This window comes from Epargyreus clarus, unplaced genomic scaffold, assembly GCF_041222505.1.
Source record: "Epargyreus clarus isolate Ecla_fem2 unplaced genomic scaffold, WU_Ecla_fem_2.2 ptg000006l, whole genome shotgun sequence".
Lineage (NCBI taxonomy): Eukaryota > Metazoa > Arthropoda > Insecta > Lepidoptera > Hesperiidae > Epargyreus > Epargyreus clarus.
The window spans coordinates 2,574,135-2,601,459 of record NW_027332214.1 but is presented as its reverse complement, the minus strand read 5'-3'; the positions used below and the strand labels follow the sequence as shown (position 1 = coordinate 2,601,459).

The 27,325-nt window shown below is 33.3% G+C and overlaps 1 protein-coding gene and 1 long non-coding RNA gene across 3 annotated transcripts in view; one reads left to right on the top strand and one right to left on the bottom strand.

Moving 5' to 3' along the window:
- Positions 1–27,325, bottom strand: part of pxb (putative Hedgehog signaling attenuator pxb) — a 187,768-nt gene that overhangs the window by 57,342 nt on the left and 103,101 nt on the right. The window lies entirely within an intron of this gene.
- LOC140742490 (uncharacterized) lies at positions 1,405–2,917 on the top strand. Its single transcript, XR_012102285.1, has 4 exons — positions 1,405–1,697; positions 2,024–2,195; positions 2,352–2,493; positions 2,814–2,917. It is a non-coding gene; the product is annotated as an uncharacterized LOC140742490 (long non-coding RNA).

The following is a 27,325-nucleotide window of genomic DNA, read 5'->3' as shown; positions in this document are numbered from 1 at the left end:
TATCTTTATCGTAGAACAAACTTCCTTCCGACATTCCGTAATGAATTGATCGATACATTGGATGCAAAATATGTGTGTATGTGTTGATGAATTTGAAGTATTTGTTAGTAATTTGTATTGTTAAAGTCTTGCTTCAACTTGTCCTAAAATAGAGGATCAGCAAAAGAAAAATAATGTTGTGGTATAGGATTTACCGAGGCGGCCAAGTATGGAATGGTAAAGTTCACTCAACCTTAAGAACGTTCTTAGGAGTATAAATTTCCTGACATTCTTTTCTTTCACCGTTTTAAGCAAGTGATAATTAACCCAGACACGTACATATTGGATAATTTAGTCTTGCCTGGGATTAGAATCACAGATCCTCAAATTGAGAGGCTGCAATCTAACCATTATGTTATCATTACAACAACTACAAAAAGTACCAGTACAAAAAAAACGAAATTAGGTAAAAAAAAAAACAAAAAACATTAAATGGAACATAAAGTAAACCTGATAACCCACATTTCCAGCATTTAAAAGAGGCACTCGTAAGAAACATGAATTTAACTCGCAACACTGGTAATTACTGTTGTCAGCTCGCTTTGTTCCTCAGTGACAATTAAACCTTGTGACTGGCGCATCCCTCTTAATTATATTCTCGTCTAAAAGGTGCCACCGCACTTCCGTCTCACTACAGATTGTGTGGACTTGGGGGAATATTATAATTGACTCCATTTTTTGTTTTACGTTTCAAATTATATTACGTTTTTCATTCTTTACACTCCTTTGTTTGCACCTGATGTTAAGTGGCCTGGAACGTTCGTGAGTATGTTAGTAACACACTTTTGTTATTTTTTAAAATGTTTTCTAATTTCAGTTCCACACTAGAATCGTGTCATGGGTGCTATGCACACAAGCAAAGATATATTGACAAACAACCAGACCCAGAAGAAATATCTAAAGCCACCGATTAGATATCTGTTCCATCAGGAATCTAACCCGGAAGCCTCTTAGGGCCGTATTAATAGATGGATCTCAATATCAATCTTAAGTTCGTATCAACTGAGTCGCTCTTAAGTTGCGATCAGCGACTTGAGAGCGTCGCTAATTAATAAATGAGTATCAAGTGCGTATCATTTGATACCGGTCTCAAGAGAAGCATCTCATTCGAAACAGTAGAACAGATTAAAAATATTTTTTAAAATGACAGCTATGAATGAATGAGAGTGGAACATTACAATCACGTCATGCAGCGTTTCGGTTCCGCTCCTTTGCTAATGCAATAAAATGTTTAATGTAGTGAAATATCTCATTAAATATATTTATAAAAATGACAAATCCTGTTTAAATCGTATACTAAATAAAAAGTATATGCTTTCACGTGCAATATTTTTCGGAAAAAAGTATTACGAGTTCGATTTCAGACACTGTTACTGTGAATAAAACGCGTCGCGTCATTAGTTTGTTTACTTTTGTTCCATTGTTATTTGTTATGAGTTGGTTGTGAAGTGCGAATTATTTAGCTGTATTTACATTAGTTGGACTGTTTTATTATGGAAATGAATAAGAAACACATATTCAGGGAAGTGGAAACAACGTTTTCATATAATAGTGTAGTGGAGTGTATTAAAATTGAGGGATATTATTCGCAACAGAAGAACTCTGCATGGTATAAAATTGCTAGTGAATATAATGCCAGCTCCCACATACCCCGTCAAGTAAGTACTCATCTATTTTTCATGTTTATCAATAACCTTAAACCAAATAATAATAATTCTTTATTTCATGAAGCATCAGTACAATTGCAATCTTCTCAGAGTAGTCTTTATAATAATCGTTTATTTTAATTCAGTATCGTCAGCTGCCTAAATTGGGTAAAAAACCTGTAGTATAGGTTAACTTCCCTACAGAGCTACTATACTCTCTTATATTATTAATTTAGAATGAACAGAAACTTACAATATACATACTACAGAAACAACATATACAAATCACTTGTATTTGATAAAAATGGCATGATTTTATATTTATGATAATGTTGTAGGATACGAGTAAACAACTAATGCGGTTGTGGATGACCCAAAGCAACAACAATGTGAAAACATTGTCAAATGGAGGCGGCCCTTCTACCAGTGACGCAGAAATGAATCCAGATGTATCGTAGCTGACTCCAGGGCTCCTTGTTAGTGCTGATGATGATTCCGACACTGTATCAGGTATGTATTTAAAATGTTTTAAAAGTTACTCTACATATCTAACTATTTGAAGTACTGCATCTACATATCTAAATATAGTTAGCTATGCGTTAGTTCATGTTATACAATAATTAGTAATATTTCAGACTGCATTACTAATATTATTTTTTATTTTAGAAATGACTGTTATGCCGCGCCTAATGATACACAAGAAAAGGAGAAAGTTATAATCAAGCCTAGCACTCCACCCTGTTCACTATCTTTGCATCCGCCCGCTGCCTCAATGTTAGAAAAAAAGAAAAGCTTTTGATTTTATTAGGTATTAGCTGTAATTTACTTATAACATTATTATTATATCCAATAAAAACAGAGAAGATTCAATAGGTATATATTTTAAAACCTATATTTGGTATTATAATTTAGAGTTACATTTTAAGTAATAATAAATCTCCTATTTAATATAAAAGATTATATTATAAGGAATTTCATTTTATTTTTTTTAGAACTATATTATGAATTAAAGCTACATTTGGAATAATAGAATTTAATAAGTTTCCTATTTTATATAATTAGGTTATATTATAAAGCATTTCTGGTATTTGAATTGAATTGTATTTTGAATGAATTTTTCTCTTTCAGGTAAAGCTGAGTAATTTAAAATTTAAATCTACTTTGAAAAGGAACTATTTTTTATAATTGTAATACTAGAAACAGTTTTGTGTAATATATTGTTTATAAAATTATATTTGTATTATTTATGACACATACCAGCCTCACCTTACACATTTGGTTAATCTTTGTATGTATTGAATAATAAGATATACAAAAAAATACATTACAGAAGTATACTCTAAGAGTTTAAATATATTTTGAAGGTGGTAGAACCCTTTGTGGTTCGACTCGGGCGGCACCACCGCCACCCCTATGTCTACCTAATAACAGCGGTGTTAGGCGCTGCTGTGTTCCTGTTTGAAGAGTGTGGTAAGGGAGACAGACTTTTTCGAGGCGTTCCAGCTTAGTTCTCAGGGGTAGCGGCGCATCTGTGGCCGACCTCAGGTAGGAATATTTAATCCTATCTGGGGTTGATTACAGATGTCCATGGGCGGCAGTAGCCACTTACCATCAGGTGGACTGCATGCTCGTCTGCTACTCTTATATTATAAAAAAAATATATATTAATTACAATTGAAATCTTAATTAAATCAACCAATCCTGGATAAAACGTGAAAAAGAATAAAAAATAAAATAATTTCATTACAATTAATTAAAAAAAAAATTCAATTACAAAAATTTAAATCCTAATAGCTAAATTATGAAGTTGAATCAAGATATAAATTAATATAAAAATTAGTGATACTGTGAAAGAGAAGTGTAAATAGAATCTAATTGAAATATATGTATAGGCATTTAAAAAGGATTTTGAGCGTCCCTTAAATAAATTTTCGGTAACCGAGAACTAAAGCGATCATCAATATTATCGTAATCATTCATAATAATCGTAATAATCTATTTCGTCTAAAATATTTTCAAAATCCATTTCTCGGCGATACGTAAACGTCGACTCAAGTCAAGGTCCGACTACACTCAGCTAATACCATCTCAGAACGCATCTCAAGAGGCTACTTGAGAGTGAGTTTGATTTATTAATTAGCGAATGCGATGACAGATCTCAAGTGAGAGCGCGTTTAATGTTAGACACTTAAGTTTTGTTTATTAATACGATAACGAACTTAAGATGGCACTTGAGTTAGATCTCAAACTTGAGATCTGTTTATTAATACGGCCCTTAGTGTTAGGATGGTATGGCGACCACTCCGCCACGCGGGTCATCAATGTCATGAATCAAATACTTTTCCTATTCCACTCTTTAATTTATAACACAGCAGCATAACACAGTATTTCTAACTCTACATCAAAAACTGTGAAGGTGGAGCTGTTATTTGAACAATGAGTGTAAGTAAGAGTCATGAGTATGAGTAATCGGCTTTGTCTAATGCTAGATGTGAAGCTTTTGAAACGAGAATTAGGCTTCGTGTGTGTTGTTGACCACTTTAATGAATAAGTTAGCAGGAAGTAGCTGTCTTTACTGGATTTAATTAAATTTAGTCCTCTTATGAGAGGAAGTGGAGCCATTCTAGACATATGGGTAACTAAATAAATTGTTGCATGGAATAAAAATCAAGAAATATTTATATATATATTATTAGTTTTTTATTTGTATATGAATGGAATTGCAATATTTCTTTATCCATTATTATAATTTATTTTACTTTATATTTTTATTATTTCTCTAGTAGAGTGGCGTTGATTGCAATTGCCGTCGTAGGGCTACGAATAGATATGGTCACTACGACTTCAATTTCTGATAAAGTTATGGAATTTCATTTGTGATATTCCATAGTCGATATCACGGTACTTAGAAGAGTGAAAGTAAAATTCTAATATGCCTGCTCAATCCACTTGTAAACAATGAATAATACAAGCCTATGTAATATCTCAAAGGAGGAAGGAGATATAATGTACCCAATTACGAACATTTCCAACTTCTAGACATGTCCTGCATCTGCCTAGTAAATTGTCTAACTTAAACTCAGATAACGTGCTTGTTAAGGAAATTAAGTACTATCGCACTCTTAGCTATATAAACATATCAGATGCATGTGCTATCTAAATTAGTCTCTAACAACTTTTTCATGCAACTCCACGTTTACATATGTTCCCTGTCCGCAACGCTGACTAGATTACCTGACGCGAATTTATTAGCTTAAGTTGTATCTTCAACGTTTGTTTGTAAAATATGTGGGCCTTATATTTGTCTTGATACTAAGATATTTACCACACTTACAATAACACTCTTAATAATGTTAGACACCTCATAGAAAATCAAGATTTATTTTAATTTCATACTCTATTTAGTCTCAGTGGAAATTTTGTTTGAAAGTTCCCCCCCTGTTTGACTTGTCACGTGGTAGATTGTCATACAAATCGATTAAAACTATGATCTACTAAAATCGTCATATTTTTTTAAATACCCTGTTGTTTACTATTAATATCCACATTTGATATTAATAGTAAACAACAGTAACGGAAATAAGGGATATGTTTCAATATAAACTAGCAACTATATAGTAGCAACGATGTACAGACCAAAAAGTTATGAAACAAGTTGATAAGATAGATGAGAGCGGTGATGAATAAATTAAACCAGCGCGCGAATAATTTTATCGAGAACGATCAAATAAATTGATCAAATCAAATTGCATCTCGGTAGTCTTCATTAGAAACGATGAAGAAAATCGATGAAATCAAGAAATTCCTACAAATTATCTCTTAGTGATTTGTAAATGGGCAATGAAGCATACGCTCAATCACTAATCGAGAGAATAATTGTTTGTAGTTTATATTTCAGTCAGATAACTCAAGTAGTAGATGGGACATAGACATATAGATATATAGACACTCACGACACAGCCGTGATGCCGGTCTAAAAACTGAGGAGACTTAATTAAGATATCAAACGACGCCAATTTACAAGGAACCGTGTACGTGCCCGCAGACTTGAGATGCTATTAGAACAGGTCCCGATGCTAATAAGGCACGAGATGTTGGTACTGATGAATGTGAGGGCATTTTGTTCTTAATTGTCATTTAGATCTCAATCCGTTATCATAATGAACGAAGTAGAAACGATTAATATTTTTTCCTACAGAGAAGAAGTAAAAAATTAATCACGTGATTATGTTAGAACGTCTTTGAAAATTAAAAGCCTTTATGACTTTTGCTTCGCCACCGTAAAAATAAATTATTATTGCATAGAAAAACTGTGTAACAACTACAACACACGAAGTAATAACAAAAGTTTTCTTTTATAAAAACTATTAACGAGTAAAATTTCTTCTAAAATTATTTCAGCAATGTTACAAGCAATATGAAAATCATCAATCATTCGTTCAAACTTTAACGTTTTAGTTATAGTACTAACTATAACAAGAAAAACAAAAGTTACATATGTAGTTTACCCAATTAGCGTCAGTAACTTTTAAATACGCGATACGTCTTCATGTATTCAAATATGGATTTAATAGGAATTGCCCATGTGAACATTACCTTAGACATGATTTTGGGACTTACACAGTTGCTATAATTGCTAGCACGTGGTTCGATTTGAATTCTGAATCTGATTTCGGTACGTGAGTGCATATCATTGTAATTAAAATTGGGGCACGTGCTCGTACAAGTTTCAAACTGGAATACGGATTCACGAGGTTTTGCATAACGAGATTTTGAGGGTTGAACTTGGCTAGTTCGATGGTGGTAAGTTTCTGTCGCGAAATATGAGAATTTAATAGCAGCGATCAGACATACTAGATATAACAAATACTACGAATAATAAAAAGTAATATTGATTTTAAAAAAGGTTTTAAATGTTTTGCTGAGGCTCAGTCTCATATTAATTAGAAGAGTTGTACAAGAAAGTTTCATCAGTATAGTTTCAGAAAGAAGTTCAAGGTAACATGAATACAAAAACATTCATAATTAGAAATGTAAAAAAATTAAGTCCATCGAATACTTGTTGAGTTTTACGAATACAAGTATGTATATGAAAACTGCAACTCGATATGATGTGGACCAAATTGAGATATTCATATATATCTATGTTAGGTATTTCATGTACACCTTCTTTTAGCAAATTCTTATCCACAAAAACAAAATCTTATTTCAAAACTTAAGCCCGTAAGCGCTATATTTGTCTCGAAACTTTCTTCTTTACAAACACTCAATTTAACAATTCTGTTCTTAGACATAAAATATTTTCTCAGCATAACAAGATATATCAACATACGCTTGGAAAAATACAAGTGTATTGTTTTCATTAGAAAAATAGCATTACCAATTTATCGTGGCACAATAAAGAAACTGACTGATAGGTATACAATGCTTTTGTTGAGAACGATGTTTGAAAGATAGACAATCTTCTAACTTTGATAGGTGCTGCCGCTATTAGGACTATTTTAAAAATGCAGAGTCTAGCCACATTCCTAGCCCACGGTCTCTGTATTTATGTTGTCAATAAAACTGAGCGCGACGCACGGGGAGTCTCCAGACATAAACATGAATGAAAATAGTCCTGTGTCAACTTCGGTTTTTATGCCAACCGCCTGACACGTTAGCGGCTTAATGATCCCGTGGAAAAAGCAACGCGTTTATACTGAACCTATATCGTTAAAAATAAAAGATGTCAGGTTAATTATAGGTTTGGTGATGATGAAGAACGTGGTGGAAAAGAAAATTCAAAGTTGTGAGAATAATGCTGAAATTCTCAAGGTAAGAACTATTTAAATCGTGCTTAAGTTTTATGTATATTTTTGAAGACGTGAGATAATTTTAGTCATAATACTCGTAATAACGACTGACTGAAATACCGGTCTGAATAATTTAAATGTAATAACCGCTCCTCAAAATAGCTAGTTTGCGTTTAATATTTATAATGAAGAGATAAGCGAAGTCAATGGAAAGGGTTTACTATATTGTGTAGAGATTAATTTACATGAAGACTATCTGACCCGGCAAACGTTGTGTTGGCATATAAATAAAAAAATGCTAAGGGTGAACAACCCTTATCACTAAGGGGTATGAAAAATAGATAGTAGCCGATTCTCAGACCTACTGAATATGCATATAAAATTTGGTGTAAATCGCTAAAGCCGTTTCGGAGGAGTACGGTAACTAACATTGTGACACGAGAATATTATATATAAGATGTTATTCATATTAATTTATGTCATTGTTAGTATAAATGTTATGTAGAGAAAAACATCAACTTATCTTTATGTTCAGTTCACTTCAAGTTGATGTTTCACTAATAAAAAAGCATTTTCAGTGTTTCGAGTGTTTATTTAAACCCAACTCCATAACACACACAACAAGACTCTACATAAAGCATATCAAAATATCCAACCCTGCTAAGAAAACATAAAAATAATGCACGTCATTCAACCACCGCAGACGGTCTAAAAACGACACTCAAAAGAAAGGAGCGCATATAAAATAATAGCGTAATAAAGCTCGGAAAAGGAAATTTACAATCACTCTCCCACCGAATAAACTGCGAACATGTTAACAAGGTAACAAACGCTGAAATAAAATGTACAGAAGCGCTTTCTATATTTATAGACGAAGAGATGGAAATTGGCGCCTGCGGCTATATTTTAGCTCTCCTTTAATTTATTGTGCACTTCAAGCTGGGTAAGTAAATTGGTTGCAGCGTTTAATTCTCATAATTGGCACCGGTCGATGTGACCGACAAATTGGTAGCTGACTGATCGGCTGTTTTGAGCGGTGAGGTGAAGAGTTATTTAATTAATAACTATTATGCTGTGGGTATCAGTCGAGAGATTTTAATGAAGCCTTTTATAGAAAATATTGTCCCATGGGCATAATATATTATGAGTATCTCCTCCCGCTTCTTCTTCATGGCGAAATACTTTCCTGTATAGTGGTAGAACATTTTCTAAGAAGTGATTAGTTCATAATTTATTTTCATTACACGATTTAAATTTAGTTGCTTATCAAATCAAATATATTTTGATTGAGTTTACATGTTCCAACACGTTCAAGCACGAATCGTTCCGATGCTCGAAGTAGTTATAGATTTTAATTAATCTTCAAGTTAAGATAATAAGCACTGCCACCCAGAAGCACGACAAATCAACTTTCGCGTAGATAATTTATTTCCTACAAACGCAGACAGCAAGACAAGTGGCAAAATAATGAAATAAACAATCGCCGTGTCTTTGATATCGTGACATGAATGACAAAACCCTCGACAAATGCTTTTGTGGGATCTCGAGTCTAATAACATGCGCAATAAGAGAATTTAGAATGGATGTAACCTCGAATGTATCTGAGTTAAACTTATACGTGCTAGAATTTGAAAACTAGAAAAAGAGTAAAGATTTACTTAAAATTATTACACGATCACGTACGCTGAAAATTTGATAGTTTAACGAATACTTCGTGTATTACTCAAACATGTAAGGTTGGATAAACTATTAGACAAATATAGACGGATTGACAATTCGAAACGAAATATAAAATCGTTTTCGTAAAACATTTTCCACTATTATACTAATATCAAGACGAATTTTATGAAGACTAAGAAAGAATAGTAGCTAAAATACTATGTTTAAAAGCTTTTGTTATAATAAACAAGACTCTAAGAGAATTTTGCAGTACAGCTTTGTTAACCACTAGATATTAAAGTATGCAGATGTTCATATTATAATGAGCGCAAGATAATGAGTACATCAAAGGATGGAAGATAAAATATACCACATAGTTGAACCAGAAGAAGTATTTGCTCGTGAAAACTTGGACTTAATATAATCTTACATAGAATATATAATTACGTTTGAACTTGACGATAACGACAGGATTGATGAATTAATTACTAGGATTTTTGAATTTATAGCATTGAATTGCGAAAATTAGAAGGTTTAAAATTATAACTATCTAATATTGAAACTAGTATAACAATAAACTTGATATAATTTGTCATTAAACATGAATAGGTCATTGGGTCATTATGAAGAATTATAACTAAAATATTATAATATGTATTTAAATCAATAAAATGAATCCACATTCACCTACAAATTCCTTTATCACAAAGATTTCTATTTAATTTAGTTTTTAAATGTTACCATTAATTAATCATTTTATGAAAATAACTATTGTTAAAAGAGTGTGAAATGTACGCATAGTCTGTAGCGTAGATATAACATACAACTAGCTATGAGCTTCGAAAAGAATTATGAGTTTTGAAAGATTCAGTCTTCAAGGCTTTATACAACTACCCTCAATATTGGTTTAACATTTAAAGGTAATTTTGGATAGTATCAATTCAGTACTATTGAATTGAACAGCTTAATTTATCAAAGACGTAGGTACATAGCGCAGAATAATGTAATTGTTACACGCTTAATTATATTAGCCTGTTAGTGTGTTAATGTATACCGTGTTAACTTGGTTTAGTGCAAGCGTTGGTCCCGCATTTAGCGTTAGCGTTATATTTTCGATAATATCACTTCAATAATATTGAATTGAATAACAACGTAATTTATCAAAGACGAACATAGCGCAGAATAATGTAATTGTTACACGGTTAATTATATTAGCCTGTGCTAGTGTGTTAATGTATATCGTGTTAACTTGGTCTAATCCAAGCGCTGGTTTTGCATTTAGCGTTAGCGTTAAATTTTGGATAATATTATTTCAGTAATATTGAATTGGATGATAACCTTATTTATCAAAGACTTATAAATCGCCGAATAATGTAATTGTTACAAGCCGAATTTATACCTCGGGCTAGCGTGTTAATATATGCGATGTTGACTTAGTTTAGCATTTAGCGTCAGCGTTAAATTTTGGATAATATAATTTTAGTAATATTGAATTGAATAACAACCTAATTTATAAAAGACTTGTATATCGCAGATTAATATAATTGTTAAAGCCTGGATTATATTACCTCGGCCTAGCGTGTTAATTTATACGGTGTTAACTAGGTCTAGTCTAGCGTTGGTCTAGCGTTTAGCGCTAGCGTTAAATTTTGGATAATGTCATTTCAGTAACATTGAATTCGACAATATCTTTATTTATCAAGAAAGCACATAGCGCAGAATAACGCAATCGTTCCTCGCTTAAATATATTAGCCTGCTCTAGCGAGTAAATGTATAAAGTGTTAACTTGGTCTAGTGTAGCGTTTAGCGATAGAGTTAAATTTTTGATGATAGCATTTTACTTATATTATATGCGAAATAGCCTAATTTAACAAATACGTTCATATCACAGAATAATGTAATTATTACACCTTTAAATATATTAGCCTGCTCTAGCCTGTAAATGTATACAGCGTAACTGGTGTTAGCCGTAACATTCTAGAGTGTAGAGTCTAGTGCATAATCTCTAACATTTTACCAAAAGCTTCGCCCCAACGTCTTAGACTAAGGCTATGAATACTTTATTCATATTCGTTTCCATCCATTACTATAATTAAAGGTAAGGTTCTGTTTAGTATAAAAATACATAAAAATCTTGATTATACATTGAATATTTTGAATCCAGTACAAAAAGCGCTAGATTACGAAAAATAAACCTCTCATAAGTTAGTCACATTTAAACATACTAAACGCTTTTAATACCAAAAATATTTGCACCTCTTTTTTAACATCAGCGTCCACTTTTTATCGAACGCAATTAAAATAACCATTTACTTTTTGCACAGCAATCTAACTTTTTAACTTTAAAACGATTGATAGCAGATATAATCGAACGCGTTTAAAAACATCACCTTTTTACTGTTTTTATTCCCAAGTAATACCCACATGGGGACGAGAAAAAGTGACTTTTTTCGAAAGTTCAAAGTCCGTTCTGAATTGCGACATCAACCACATCGCCTGTTAAAATGTTACAGATTTTCAACGCACGTACGTTCACTAAATATCGTGATAGCGATCGTGATTTTGACGTCGATAAAAAGTGAGATTTTTAACAATGGTAGCGTTTATTTGTGTAGAGGTGGGACAGAGACGGTAGATACAAACTTTCATACGGGTGACTGAGTAGAATGTTATATCGAATTGTATGGGTATTCATTTAGAACGGCTTGGTCAGTGAATTTTTATGAGTGTTGGCTTTACGGACATTTTGAGTATAAAATGGATAAATAATTGATTTTTCTATTGTATCTACAAATTGCGTTTTTGTAAAATTTTATTATCAACAACCACAAGTTTATTTTAGTACCGTTCATGATAGATACTGACTCATTCAGTGCAACAAAACTTCATGAATCCATTGATGATTCATAATCATCATTAAAATTTAAAGACCAGTAATCACCAAACGCATTAATCGTCACTTAACTTCCAAAAACCGTCAACATAAATCGTACAGAAGAAGTCAAATTGACTGCGAAGACAAAAACGTAATACGACAAAAACGAAGCAGTTAGTAACAAAGTAACGAGCGTAACCTTTAACAAAACGGCTTTCAGATCGAGAAACGTCCATCAACATACCTCGAGCATCAAACGTTGAGCGCAACTTTTTCCTAAAGTATCGCGGCTCGTAAATCTTCGGAGTTTTTCCCGAGGTCGCTCGGATTGAGGAAAGCTGGGACCGTTTGAATAAGGATGCTGCACCTGATACAGAGCACGGAATGCCAGAGATTACGCTATTTGTTGAAATAGGAAGAATCGAGTTTGAATACCTTACCTTAGAAAATATATTTAGTCTAAATAAAATATCTACAGATTTTCGAAGTGTAAAAAATAAAAGTTTCAAAAGCAACGTTACTTGAGTAGACAGTACAGTCAAACAAATTGACGAAGGAAAATATAGTCAATTTAAAAAACGAAAAAGTAATAAAATCAACGTTTACAATTTATAATCTGTTATTAAATGGATTAAGTCTACTTTTAACAGTAGATAAAAGTGTAACAAACATTTCAAAATTTTAGAATACAGTTTGGAATCCGAGTTTAAAGTCTAGAATCAACGGAATACATTTCTAAATATAAACTAAATTTGTATAGTGCATTTGCATTTCAAAGTTACAAACAAATAGAACCAAAAACGAACCAGGTCAAGCTGAATTTGTAGATTAAAAACGCTGGAAACCCTACTCTACGGTAATCAAGAGTTCGGAACATTCGTTCGTTAGTCCTCAACAGGTCATCAATCGTGGAGTTATTCGGACGGATCAGATTTTTGTCTTCCAAAAAAAATATCTTTGTTCTTGCTACCATCGTGGCAATTACCGTGCCATTTGTCACCGTTCGTCTATCCTGGCTCTGATTGATCAGGATTGATTGATTAGTCCTTTTGTTTGCCTTCTTCACGAATTTCTGGGTTCAGATTGATGTAGGGCACCGAATTTAGGAATGTTTTAGATTGCATTAAATTTTCATAGATATTTTTAAATATATTTTTATTATTATTTTAAGTGTGACAATTATTATGTATTTTGCTACTTATCGATGTTATATTAAATCTTGGGTTTTAAATTTGAAATGTGAATTTATATGTAATAACAGTATATTTACTATATTGAAATAACCAGTAAAGTATCAACAAGTTGATCACAGGGCAAATACATTTTATTTGTGTACGTGTAGGTTAATCCTTTAATCAATAAAATCTACAGAATAAACTGCCTTTATCAATATTAATTTTACAGTTTATATTTTAATCATCAAACATGTAACGAATATTACTTAATGAATATGTTACTTAATATTTTACTCGAATAATCATTTTGGAAAATATAAACAGTTAATACCTATCAGGTCCAATTACACACTGTAAAATTAACGTTGAACCAAAAACGTAAAACGCATGACGTTTCTCAAAATGGTGAACTATAAATAAAATCGTCGTAATTACGCGGTTATTCCACATGTAAACACTTTGTAAAACAAAACATAAAAACATCTGGAAAGCAATAAACACGGGAGTTTCCTTTGAAACTCCTATACCTATAAATGAAATGAAACTAATGAAACTTTGGTTTCGCTAACTGAAAACAAAGTTCGTAATTACTTACAGTGGAACTAAAGTTATGAACGTACAAAGTTGATCCGCATCTCATGATGGCGCTAAATGCAATTTAGTTTTAATCTTATATTCCTGGTAATAGGGACTACGCGATGAGAAATCGTTAAAAGGAATAGCAGTGCTGAATAAAAAGGCCAATATGATTAATTCTAGATTATTTGACGACTTAGATAAATTATTAACATGTTGTCTATTTCGTAGCATTTTAGGGTTGTTATAATGTTTAAGACTAATAGGTGCAGTGTTTAGGAGGGGTATAGTCATTATAATTACTATAACCTTTACGTATTTGTGATAGTAGCAGATACACAACTTCGCGAGAAGACGATGGAGGTACCATCTTGTGGATGTTCATTATTATTGACGTTGGACGTCGACGACTTACACGTAGAGCTAATTGTAATAACTTTTTACCCACATCTACCTTTAAATAAGAGGGTCAAACACTTTAATTAAGAGTTATGTTCTAGTGTGAAGGTTATCTATCCTGAAGAAGAGCCTTATAGGATGCATACAAACTTATTCGCTACTTCCCTCATTCTGTTTTATAAATATGATTTGCCAACAACTTTCACACCGCGTATCAAAGTGACTTTATAACCATTTTAATTCAGTGTTATTTTTAGAGTCACCTTTATGTCAAGTTCTTGGACCTTTATTTTCACACTTCCCGGAGATAATTGCTTTTTGATTGCAGTTAACGAACATGTAATTCTGGTTAAATATTAACTTTACGAAAATGTCATCGTAATAATTTCTGACAACTCAATCAACACGAGGGCCATTATTGTTGGGTACTTGGTTAACTACCTGCTTAATAACCTTGCAAAACGACAAGTATATTATAATACCCAGTGTCGTGTGGAAGACTGATCGACTTATGAGGTACCTACTTTCATACTATTGTTGCTATTGCAATTCCGTAGGGTAAAGTGGCTATCTCTGCTTAGACTCATGAAAGTAAACAGCCTTATTTTTTTTAATCATCATTATACATCATTATCATTTTTATAATATTTTTTTATACAGATATGACATAATCTTTGTTTGTTTACTTTCTGTTGTTCATCAAATATCTAATTATATCTACGTATCACCAAAATCAACAGAAAATGAACGAATATTATTAAATTTTATCTTACCATCACAAAAACAAAGGTGTAAAAAAAGCGAAACAAAAATTATGAGTTTGTTTAGGAGAGCGTAAAACGTCCTTTAAACAAAATTTGCGGTAAATTTTGTCCTGCCACTTCTAATTCACGGTTCGCCAAAGATAACCTTTTCACAATCCGCAAACAGCGAAAACGAATTCACAACAAAGCCCTTATACACCGCCAAATCCAGCGATAGGTATCTCGAAACGGAGGTTAATTTAAATCCTCGCGTTTGTTAGCTTTAGGCACTTGTTGTACTTACACTGATGAAACTGTAAATAAAATTTCGTTTTAGACATAAGAGCGGTTTTTGTAATATTATTCAAGAAAATGAGCATGTAACCTTATGTCAACCAACATTTATTTTCAACCCCTGAGATCTAATGTGAAGGAGGTCGTGGATTTACTTCCACATGAAACTGTCACAACCTTAAAACAAAACATTAGCGTTTAAAACTATTACTATTATTTAATCTGCTATAGATCTGGTGGTTTGGCCTCCAAAGTCAAAGACGTAATAGGTATCTGCAAATATTTCTGTCCTACTCTTAACCAGGATAGTCTCCATAAAACTTTAATCCCAATATTTTAATCACAACTACTAAATCTTATTTTTTCCATTCAAGATGTCTTTTATGTATCTCTACTACTACAACTACTCTATTACTCTACTTCACTCTACTTTATGTGCCACTTTATTGATCTACCGTTTCTTCAGCTCGTTTCCATTACCTCTTTCACGGTCAAACAAGAGGCTATGAGTAATTGGATTTGGACGTCCCAGTTGACAGTTCATTTCGTTGTTTCATCCCCTCAATATATTTCGTTAAGATTATGAAAGATATTATGCTTTAAGACGTCCCCCGACTAATTTGGATGAGGGCCAATTACAGAAGGACGGATTTTTTACTTTTCCGCGTTAACAAACTTCGTTGCATTTTGAAGGTAGATTTATGATGTAATTTGCTAAAAGGGGGGCGTACAGAAGTACAAGGCCCGTGGACGTAGGATTAGTGTTTTTATTTGCATTGCAAATGTAAATAACAAACTCGAAATGTAATATTGTAAGTCAACTAACAAGTCTACCTATTTCTGCCTAATAACAGCAGTGTTAGGCTCTGCTGGGTTCCGTTTTGAAGGGTGATAGGATTAGATATTCCTACCTGAGGTCGGCCACAGATGCGCCGCTACCACTGAGGACTAAGCTGGAACGCCTCAGAAAAGTCTGTCTCCCTTAACCCGTCAAACCGGAACACAGCAGCGCCTAACACTGCTGTTATTAAGTAGAAATAGGAGTTTAACAAACATGTTCCACGATCATTGATATCTTCATAAAAAGTATCAGATACAAGCAGAATACAAAAAACTTGTTACATAAGTAAGCTACTACAAATAGTTAAAAGCACGTCACAAAGAACGCCGAACTGAACACATCGATACGTAACGCCACCTGCATACAAATACAGGATATTTTTAAAGGCTCTCCTCTGTCGCTTCGTAAAGAAATTCCCTTTAGCCTTTTAGAAAATAGCGCTCCGAATGTAGCTATTTTGCGATTCGAGAAGCCGTCGACGCTTCTGTAAAGCGGCTTGCGCACGACGCGAATGAACAAAACATGTATATGTACGAGTAAGTATCACATCCTTTGAACTATAATAATATCATACTCGAATAAATTATTGATGAATGATGTATTGATATCTTCTGGTAAACTATGGAGTCTACTTTTCTGTACTCTTCTCGTATGAAAATAAATTGTGAGGAAATCTACTAATCTGCAGTTAATCAAGGCGGTGGATTTTAACCTCAACTCTCTCTCACTCTCACTTTTGCCTTAAAATCGGAGTAGGAGTTAACAGTTGACAGTTTAACAGTAATGAGTTGACACTGACGATGATACATACAAGAATGCATACTAGTAGAGAACCGCGTAGTGGAACTGTCACCATACAGCAGCCAACCAGCATTATTATATTTTTATTGTTATAAATAAAGAAGGCACACACTAACTTATGTAATACGTATTTTTGTTTACCTATTCTTTTTAATAAATATGTATAAAAAATTAAAGACGTTAACGTAGTATAATTTTATCGCATGATTTAAATTTCTTAAGATTCTATAAATATTGCACAGTACCGGTAATCTAACATAACAAAGACCCAACTACACACGGTGCAGTTTAATCTTAAACTATTTTAACGCACTAAGATAGTAAAATAGTGTATAATCTCCTTAAGGCTCTTTGAGATCATGTTCAGTTGCTTGTTATAAGGAAGTACTCGTACGGACATCGTTTGCGTTTTTATATCTTGAGACTTTTGAAACTGGAATCGTAATATGTTTGCTAATGGGTTCTTGAGACTGGTAAAATGAGTTTATTAATAGACCTTTTTAGTCTCCACAGGTTACTTTTCAATAGTATTTTTAATGTCATCATCAACCCATTACTGTCCCACTGCTGGGCACGGGTCTCCTCTCATAATCAGAAGGATTAGGCCAAGTGCGTATTAGCAGACTTCACATACCTTTGAGTTTAATTTTATTTATTTATAAATCTCTCAGGAATGTAGATTTCCTCACGATGTTTTCCTTCACCGTTTAGCAAGTGATAATTAATTTCTACTACGCACATAACTTTGATAAATCAGAGGGGCTTGCCTGGGATTTGAACATCGGACCCCTCGATCAAAAGGCCAAGTTTTAATTTAATATGTTTAACTAAAGCTAATTGTTTAAGCTTTTTTTAGTACATCGATATTACAATATTCCCTGAATAATTTCTTTCTAGAGGCATTATAATTTGATGTTTTTTTAATCCTGAATGCTTAGCTACAACCGTTACTACTCAAAATGGCGAACGTCAATGATTTTAAATGATAAAAGAATTAATAATGTTTTTTATCTATGTAAGTTCACGTGCGAAAAGCATCAGTATTACTATCTAATAAGCAATCATGTTTCTCTAACTAAATTTTATAGAACACTATATAAGCAATTACATTACATCGGGAATATAGGAAAGCTAATCTAAAAACATAATTAAAATAACGATTCGGTTACAGTCGGTCGCGAATTTGCTCACGGCATTGTTCTACAGCGAGTTAAATAGCAGCTTTATTGAAGCAATCGATAATAATTACTCAGCAAATACCCGCAAGACAAATAATGAGGTAATTATTCACATGAGGTTCGATTGAAGTAACTTGTCAAGAAGCAAAAACCGACAGCCGATCAACAGTCGTTTTTGCAACAACGACAACACCGCAAAAACATTGGCATCGATTCGATACATTTGTATCACTCATGTTCTTGCCGCCGCAAAAAATCTCACAATTCTACACTTCTTGAGTCTAAGTGATTTTCTTTGTATTAAGCTGTCGGGTTCCAACTTTTTCGTCAACTTAATTGTTTTGTCGCTTTCATTCCGTTTCGAAACTTTTGATGTCTTGAGCGACAGTATCGTTATTGTGAAATCTTTTTCCATTCCCTGTCTTGTGTTGTAAAGTAAGTTTACTGTGTGTATTTTACATTTTCTCACACTTTACGCTGTTAAATGAATTCTCATCGACATTTATGTCGATTTGGAGTTATTCGAACAACACTGCATAAGAAGTGGTAAGTTGAGTAAGCCAATACTAAAGAAATGCTACGATTTGTCAATCTCCTGTTACCGAAAGGTGAGACAGTAAGAAGTAATAAATAGACACTTAATAAACATGATATTTCTTCAAAATCTCTAAAATGTGTAAGTATTTTCAGAACTGAATTTTATTATTCAAATATGGTAAATTCTAAACATCTTAATTGTAAACATAATACAACTTTACTGGTGTTCTATTGCTCTGAGACCTACTTTTAATTTTGTATGTAAATATTTAAATGTAAATTGTTGAATTTAAACTAATTCTAACTGTTAACTAAAAATTTAGCTAAACATTTTTTTACTAGTTTATTACATAATTTTTATTCAAAATTCTCTAAAGTATTATCGTTGAAATGACACCATTAAGAATCACTACTTTTTATTTATGAACTCATTGTCACGGTTATAGAATTTCATTGACTCTTACGACAGAATAAATTTCATTGATCATCGCTATATCAAAATCAATAGACCCGATAAGTAACATAATACCACGTTTCCATTAATAACGCGACAAAAGATTTATTGGTGAACAAATAGAGAGACGAAAAAACAAATTGCCCCTGTCAATACATTATCTATGTCGTATACATCAGCTGTAACGGATAGCGTTATGAATATATTTTGGTAATGAACTATTGGGTGCTATTGATGCTGACAATTTATGAATAGCATCACAATAACTGTATTTTTCTCTACGATTTTAATACTGACATTATTTTGCAGATTATCAGATTCTTTTAAATATTATTTCCTTTTTTTAATCTTTATTTACTTTAAATTTACACGTTGGTAAAATTTAGGTACTTTAAAAAATATTTTCCAGTATTACAATGTGGATAATTTTGTTAGTAGTTTTAGAAGTAATAAAAATAATGCCTTGTAAGATAAATTAGGATTTGTAAAAGATGAACGTTTTTTAAATTGTAACAAAATTGATTCTTGAAGAAATCATTTAAATGCATACATGAAATAGAAATGTTCTGCAGAAAGATTTTCGACGTGCTTTTTAACATTATTATCATCGACCTTGTAAAGCTTTTAGTGTTTAAACACATATTTTTAGAAGTTAAAACTGTTGAACACTTCCAATATATACTGGAGATGTTTAAAAACATCTCAAGAAGTATTAAGATAATCTCCCGGCAAGTCGTGAACATAAAATAAAAGTAAATCGTCGCGACCTATTTCAGTTCTCTACGGAAGTAAAAAAAGTTGACACGGAAATAAGCCAATCACGACCAATAAGCTGGAGCCGAGAAATTAATAATGGTGGATGACAAGTTCTGGAATACGGTTGCGGCTTGCGGCTACAATGAATGATTTTTATTAAAATTTGTGTTTCTTTAGATTAAATTTGAATTGTAAAATTCTGTGGTTGAACTTCATTGACACTAATGTCGCCTACTTGCCTACTTGTGCTATCTTAGGCTAATGTAAAGTTCATGTTTGGTTGTGTAGCGTGTTATCAGACAGAGACACACGAACCATCTTTTTCGTCAACAGTAGCAACGCACCTGTTACCGACATCATTTAGGTCAAATCCTGTTTGCAGTTATGTAATTTAAAATATCCATGTGGCCACTTTTTATATTTCAGTGGACTATGTGGTCGTTTCATTACGCTATGTAAGGTGAGTTTCATGACGATAATTATACACACACACAACGTGTAAGTTTTAAGAAAGTAAGACATAAACATATATGTATACATAAACATACACATAACATAAACCGTCTCATATTATTACAATAACAACACATTCAATTAATCAGCGAATTTTCGAGCAATCAACGTATGACGAGCATAACCGAGGCACGATACTCAAGAAGTCAACGACAAAGTCGATCTTGTTCGGCTTGACAGATGTCGGGGAGATGAAATATCACGTCGAGTCGACGGAATTCGGACGGAGACATACACGGTTGGTTCCGAGAAGCTCCAAAGGTATGGGTTTCTTACTGTTATAAATGTAAGGCTAATTGAATTACAATTCCATTATTTCCTTTCGTCTTATCCAGAATTTAATGATCGACATCATTATATTATTATCAATTGGTTTTTCGTCGTTTCGCATTGTACTTTTTTCACTGCTTTTATTTTTATATTAAAACTATATATTTTATAATGCTTATCGACGCTTAAGTTTACTTCTTAGAAATCTACTACAGCTATTAACCAGTTTCAAATAGGTGGTTTTCAAATCGACTAACTTTTTATTTAACGATGCCTTTAAAGAAATTATTTTCACAACAAAAACAATCTATCGAGATTACAATAAACAGACTACTCTGATAGGAAGACCTAAAATACGAAAGGAGATAGTTGAAATCTGAACACGTGTACAAACAAGAATTACAGATACTTTAGATACCAACGTATTTCCGATGTGGACGTAATGAGTATTCCGTGGTATGATATGAAAGCAAACAATCGAAGAACCGGGTGGAGTAAAGCTCCCAACAATTTATTAGACCAAGACTTGACCACCCAAGATGAACAATGTTTTAGAGATTTCAGTATCATAAAATCACTATTTTTATCGCATTCAAGTTTATCTAAGCACACGAGAATCAGACAAAGACTTAACACCCACTCAAACCAGTATCTAATGGTTTTAGTGTAGCAATAATCAAATAATAATTATTTATTAGTTCGGAAATTGTGGTTATTTTTAATACTTTTTTTTTTTTTTTTTTATAATATAAGAGTAGCAGACGAGCATGCAGTCCACCTGATGGTAAGTGGCTACTGCCGCCCATGGACATCTGTGATCAACCCCAGATAGGATTAGATATTCCTACCTGAGGTCGGCCACAGATGCGCCGCTACCCCTGAGGACTAAGCTGGAACGCCTCGGAAAAGTCTGTCTCCCTTACCACACCCTTCAACCCGGAACACAGCAGCGCTTAACACTGCTGTTATTAGGTAGAAATAGGTGTGGCGGTGGTGCCGCCGGAGTCGAACCACAAAGGGTTCTACCACCTTACTTCCTTTATATTGTGGTTTATGAGTGGTTTTGTTGCGAATCATTTGATGATAAATCAATGTTTTCTGGTTATAAACAGTCCTTAACTGTGCTGTGCAGGCTTTAATTGTGCGTGTGTAAGATCAATGTGAATGACCACTTTGTGGACGAGGTCTTATTTTGCTGTTTTCAGTTTGAAGCATATCATTATCATCACCGCTGTACAAATTACAGTTACATTATATTTATTTTGTAGTATTAATTTAGCGTTGCTGTATGTGATAAGTTTTAGGTAGGAATCCATACGTATCACCTAGAAGATGACATCCGTTCTTTACGGTTATATCGCTGTAAACAGATGTTCTAAAGTGCTCAGAACTAGACGTGTGTCAATATCTTGGTCAGGAATATTAATTCACTCCCTAATCTAAAATATCTATCAGTTACTATTACGATCAGGTGTGAATCGTTTGATATTTTTGTTTTTTTTTGTTTCCGTAAAAACGTAACACGATGTCGTTTTACGATCAGTGTCTTTTGCACCCAATTAACTTCAGCCCTAGAGTATGACGATTTCTATAAATAATTTCGCGGTGACTCCGACATTCGTTGTAAATGTCCCACTTGAAATGTTTATTTAATTTATACCAATAACTCTCCCTGAATTATGGGCGTGGGCAGGAAGACGGTGTTAGATCAGATATTTATTGTGAAACTGCTCGTCTATTTACAAATAATTTATTGTTGGTACAACGTTGGGCCACAAGTTTGTGGAAACAGCGGGTTGAATGATGAGCTGGATAATTGTTTTGACTGGTGAAATTTCTTGTATAATGTCCCGTTTTGAAACGGACTGCACATTTGTGTTAGTTTGAAGATTTGTTTTGCGAATTCGAGTGTAGGTTTTTGCAATTTAATTTAGCCGTCGAGTGAGTTCAATTAGACCATTTTAATGAAACGAGAACAATTGAGGATCTGCATAAATATTCGAGGAGAAATTAAATTATAATCAGATTTTAAAGTAAATTAAAATTTAAATTGTCAGCGCGTATAATTTCTTGGTTTCCTTTTTATAAAATTATTATTTAATTGTCAAAAATATCTCTTCATATTAAATTGCATGCAATACATTTTGTAAAGGAAGGTAGAAAGTGTATTGTTATTACTATTATACAAATTTAATATCTCAATCTCATTGCATATTCTCCCTCTATTTGTACACTAAACTACCAAATATTTAATATATTTACATTTTCGCTGTCATATCGAAAATCCCACGAAAATATCCCTTATGATGCTTATAATGACTTAAAGGGGTCAAGATGCTCCGGCTGAAGTGGCGTTCGGACAGATCGCTTCACTCGATCGTGTTGATTCAGCAAGTGCTTGACCGTGTATCAGATATAGCGGCTTATGTACGGTGTTATTTGCTTGAATGTATCTATGACCTAGTTGTTGATTTGATTTTTGTTTTTATTTCTATACACTTGTTTGTTTTCATTCTATACATATGTTAAGGTACCCGTCATCTTAATGTCTTTCATAAAATAAACATTGATATATTAAAGTCTTTCGTAACTTCATAACTTTTAATTTCTTTCGCGTGACAGATATTTTATTGGTTCTGAAAATGGCTTAACAGATTTTGATGGGACTTTAACATAAAAATACATGGTTATTATCTAATCTGTATCCCAAAAAATATACAACAAAATTTGAAAAAATGCACAAAGCAAATTTGCAAGGGTATCCTGTATGTTTTGTAGCGCGCGGTCGTGATTTGGTTTGAAGTATTCGTAAAGGTGCGATATGCTTACTCGAATCTTTAATTCAGATGCAAGAACGGTTTTTTAACTGAACTTAAGTACGACTTCAATTCTGCTTGAGACTAATTACGGATTCCATGAGAAGCAACTACACTTACTATCAGATGAATTGCATGCCAATTTACTATTACGATGTCATAGAGAAAGATACGAGTACAAGAGTATTTAGTAATTAGTACTCTAACCCTCGATTTCCTAATCAAAACGTTGCTAATTAATATTGGTTTATAATAAACCGGATATTATTCTCACGTCTAATATAGTTCACGTAAACCAACTTCCATTAATCTGAGACTCACAAAGCCGTCAGTAACTTCATACCCAAAGTCGGTACGATTGATATTGAAATGATACAGATAGAACAATTCGCTTTGAACTCAAAGGCGTCAGTTTTAAACATAATTACATTGTGGTGTTGCAGCAATTAGACAGCATTATGAAGCTCACATTCAATTGATTAGAACCTGCCAATTGCAGTCGAAATACTAACGAATTTGGGTATATTGTAGGTAGAATCGAAATTGAGGTTTATTGACGAGGCGTACGGTTCAGTATTGTACGTCCGCTGCCCAGTTGTCCTTTATTAGTGGACGCGTATTGACAGAATGAGAACAGAACTAACGACATCGACAGAATCGGGACAAATATTTGGCTCCCCAATTAAACAAATGGAATTTCATGTGGTACAACACTTGCGAGCAAATTTGGGGAAAATGGGCGATTGGCACACATTGTTTCCAGTTGACATATAACGACCGTTTTACGTGAGAACTTATGAGGATTGCTTGTACCTGAAAGTATACGTGCTGGAGGTACAATGTGATAAGTAGAGTTTTTACCTTTACACCATTTTATATTTACGAACATTGTCAGCATGTAACTATGAAAGATAGGTGAGGTAATTCCTTGGATCTCAAGCATATTAAACATATTCTAAAGAAGGTAAAAAGGATTTACCTTAATTTTTGATAATAATGAAAAATAGATCATGTATAAAGAAACAATGTTAAATTGTTTGAAATAAGTGGGACCATAAAAAGGGCAGTGACAGTAAATCGATAGCTGCATCGCAAAATTACTCAAAATTTAAAACGAATCAGCAGAACACTTGTTTATTTCAGCAAACGAAATCGTTCACGTTTAGCCATCCGTGGGACATTACGGGAATTTGTATGGAAAGAAAACAAACAAGCATCGTAACAACGATGTTATGACATCTGTCGACGCTGCGAACATTTTGACAATGCGCAATATTAACAATATGTGGATATTGGGAAAAAGCTTATTTTTCCATGTCTCGGATTGAGCTGACTGGGAACACGATGCAGCTTAAAATATTGGAATTCTGGTAATTTTACAACAAACAAACATGTTTCCGAAAACGAAAAATGGCTGCGTAAATAAGTTGCATGTGCCTCGCTGAAAAAATAAATACAACGATTTTGTTTTAAAAAATTAAAGTATGCCCCTTGCATTATGAGGACGAATTTTAAGTTAAAATTTTATTTATTAATCCATCTAGGTAACAGAAATACAAAATACCCAAACCAAGCTCTCAGGATATGAAATAATTTCAAATTGAGGGATCAAACGTACGTTGCCTATCAAATTTATATAGTCATTACCAATTTCGAAGCTCATTACCTGTTCACTTTTATGGGACCGCACCAATCTATAACGGCCGGTCACTGCCCACTCGACAAAAAAATAACAACAGCTGTGTAGAACGAGGCTAATAATAAAGTAGAAATTTGGACGGACATTATCCATTATCTTAATTTTGATACGGTTACAAAAGAGCGTTAACTCGTGCGACATATGTGTTGGGGAAATGGTTTACAACGGATCCGAGGGATTATGGAGATAACATTTATCATATAGTGTGACCAAAGTGTGTAGTTGGCCTAACCTTTTGTAGGCTTCGTAACTGATAATAATATTGATAATACGCATAGAGATAATTTGTCTTTATCAACTCCTACCAAATAACTAATTCGAAAAGGATTAATCTCCCAACTGTCATCGCTGTGACAAGCACTAACGATGTATCAATGTACGTCACCTAAGAAACTTGTTGCAAGGATATCTCACTGACATTGGATCGTAAATCGAACCTTTGTGACACCGAAACCTTAGCTGACAGTCATCGGTAGCCATCTATTACCCGCTATCTCCCTCTCACATCGTGACAACCGATGCCCACTGACGTAGACGATACGGTAGACGAAAAAAACAGGTACCAAAGTGAAGTTCGTTAGCGGTGTCGGACTCAAAGCGAAAACTCGATAAGCATCTATAATTTCTAAGAAGTCACAATCCTTAAGGGTCTTGAACCGATGAAAATAAAATTTTTGTCTTCCACAAATATAATATCTTTAAACTGTTCACACTTCGTGAACTTGGAAGTTTGGGAATGAATTGTCAAGTTCACCTCCGAATGTCTTATGGACGGTTTATCAGATAACGTCAGATGGTGAGTTATAACTTATTCTGTATGCAGGAATGTTGGAGACACGGGGGATTGGTTGCCAATGAGCCGTGCTCAGAGACTCAGACGGGATCGACAAAATAAACCGAGAATATATTATTAGAAATTCTTTTGTCGTAAATCGCTTATGAACTCCACGATCTGTGACGTTCTATCAAAGGCCTTTGATAAAGACGTTAATAGGCCAGTTTGTAGATAATTGAGTTGGAAACTTTTGCCACAGGAATAATTGTAAGGATTTCGAAGAACAAATTGATTCTACGACCCTCGACGATGGCGATCGATTGTAAAGTTACGGCGAGTCTATAAATTGAAACATCTCACGAGTTTATAGCGACGTCAGTGTTTATTGTCAAGTTTTTTTGCTTGGTTTTGAGCCTCAGGTAAACATTTCATCGGACTCGGCATATGGTTTAATGTACCGGGTTGCTTTGAAAAATGATTAATGGCCCTTTAAATTAGTGTTGCCTTACACTAATCGCAAAAAATAATATTGTATAGAAACATAAGAAAGTTAATATATTTTATCACTTGGTAAAATAAATAAATACTTTATATTTCTCGGTGGATATATTATCTATATTGAAACATATTATAAATGAGATTAGTATTTTTTTCTTTAAAATGAATGGATCAGTCTTATTTCAATTATTTTTAAACTCAAGCCAGTAATAATTTTATTTCTAAACGTATAATTATTTTAAATTTTGAAATTACACTCATACTTTACTTTAGATTTATGGTTCATAAAATATTTACCTCCACTCAAGCAAACTTAGCATTCAGAATATATTTCTCATAAAACAAGAGACAATAGAAAATCAATAGTTAAGGACGAAATTGTTGTAACTGAGCTGAGCCATGTCGGGTATAACTTTAGCGTTTTTATTGCTATTGTTAACTTTTACGATACTGACTGACCAGAACCGGCCTCTTATATCTCCGCTATCGTCGTGTCCGAGGGCTTTAATGCCACTCATGAACAGATGCAAGTACCAATTAATGTTGCCGACCAAATAGCGAAGTCGGAGTAACAAAATAATTTCCCACAGGGGAATTTTACGAATATAATATTTGTAGCCAAATTAAAACCAATCCTATTTTAAGATGTATTTAATGAAGATTGTGTCTTTTTATTTATAAATAATTTAGTGTGTTGCAACCAACTCTTAATAGGACAGAAGTCCTAATTGAGGTTAATCGTCCATGCGTTTGGTGCTCTGGGGTAAGGTAGTATGAATATATTGGTATGTTTCTTCAGTAGACCCTAAAAATCAGAACACATGTATCTTAGCTCATTGTAGATGTACTACTGAAGAAGAATTCTACTACCTTCAAAATTTCATGGAAAGTATTAAGATTTCATATTTTCCATTTTACTTAAACATGACAAAAGTTAATAAAGACGAGATTGAATTATAAAAAATAAGTACTGGTGTGCTCGAAGCAA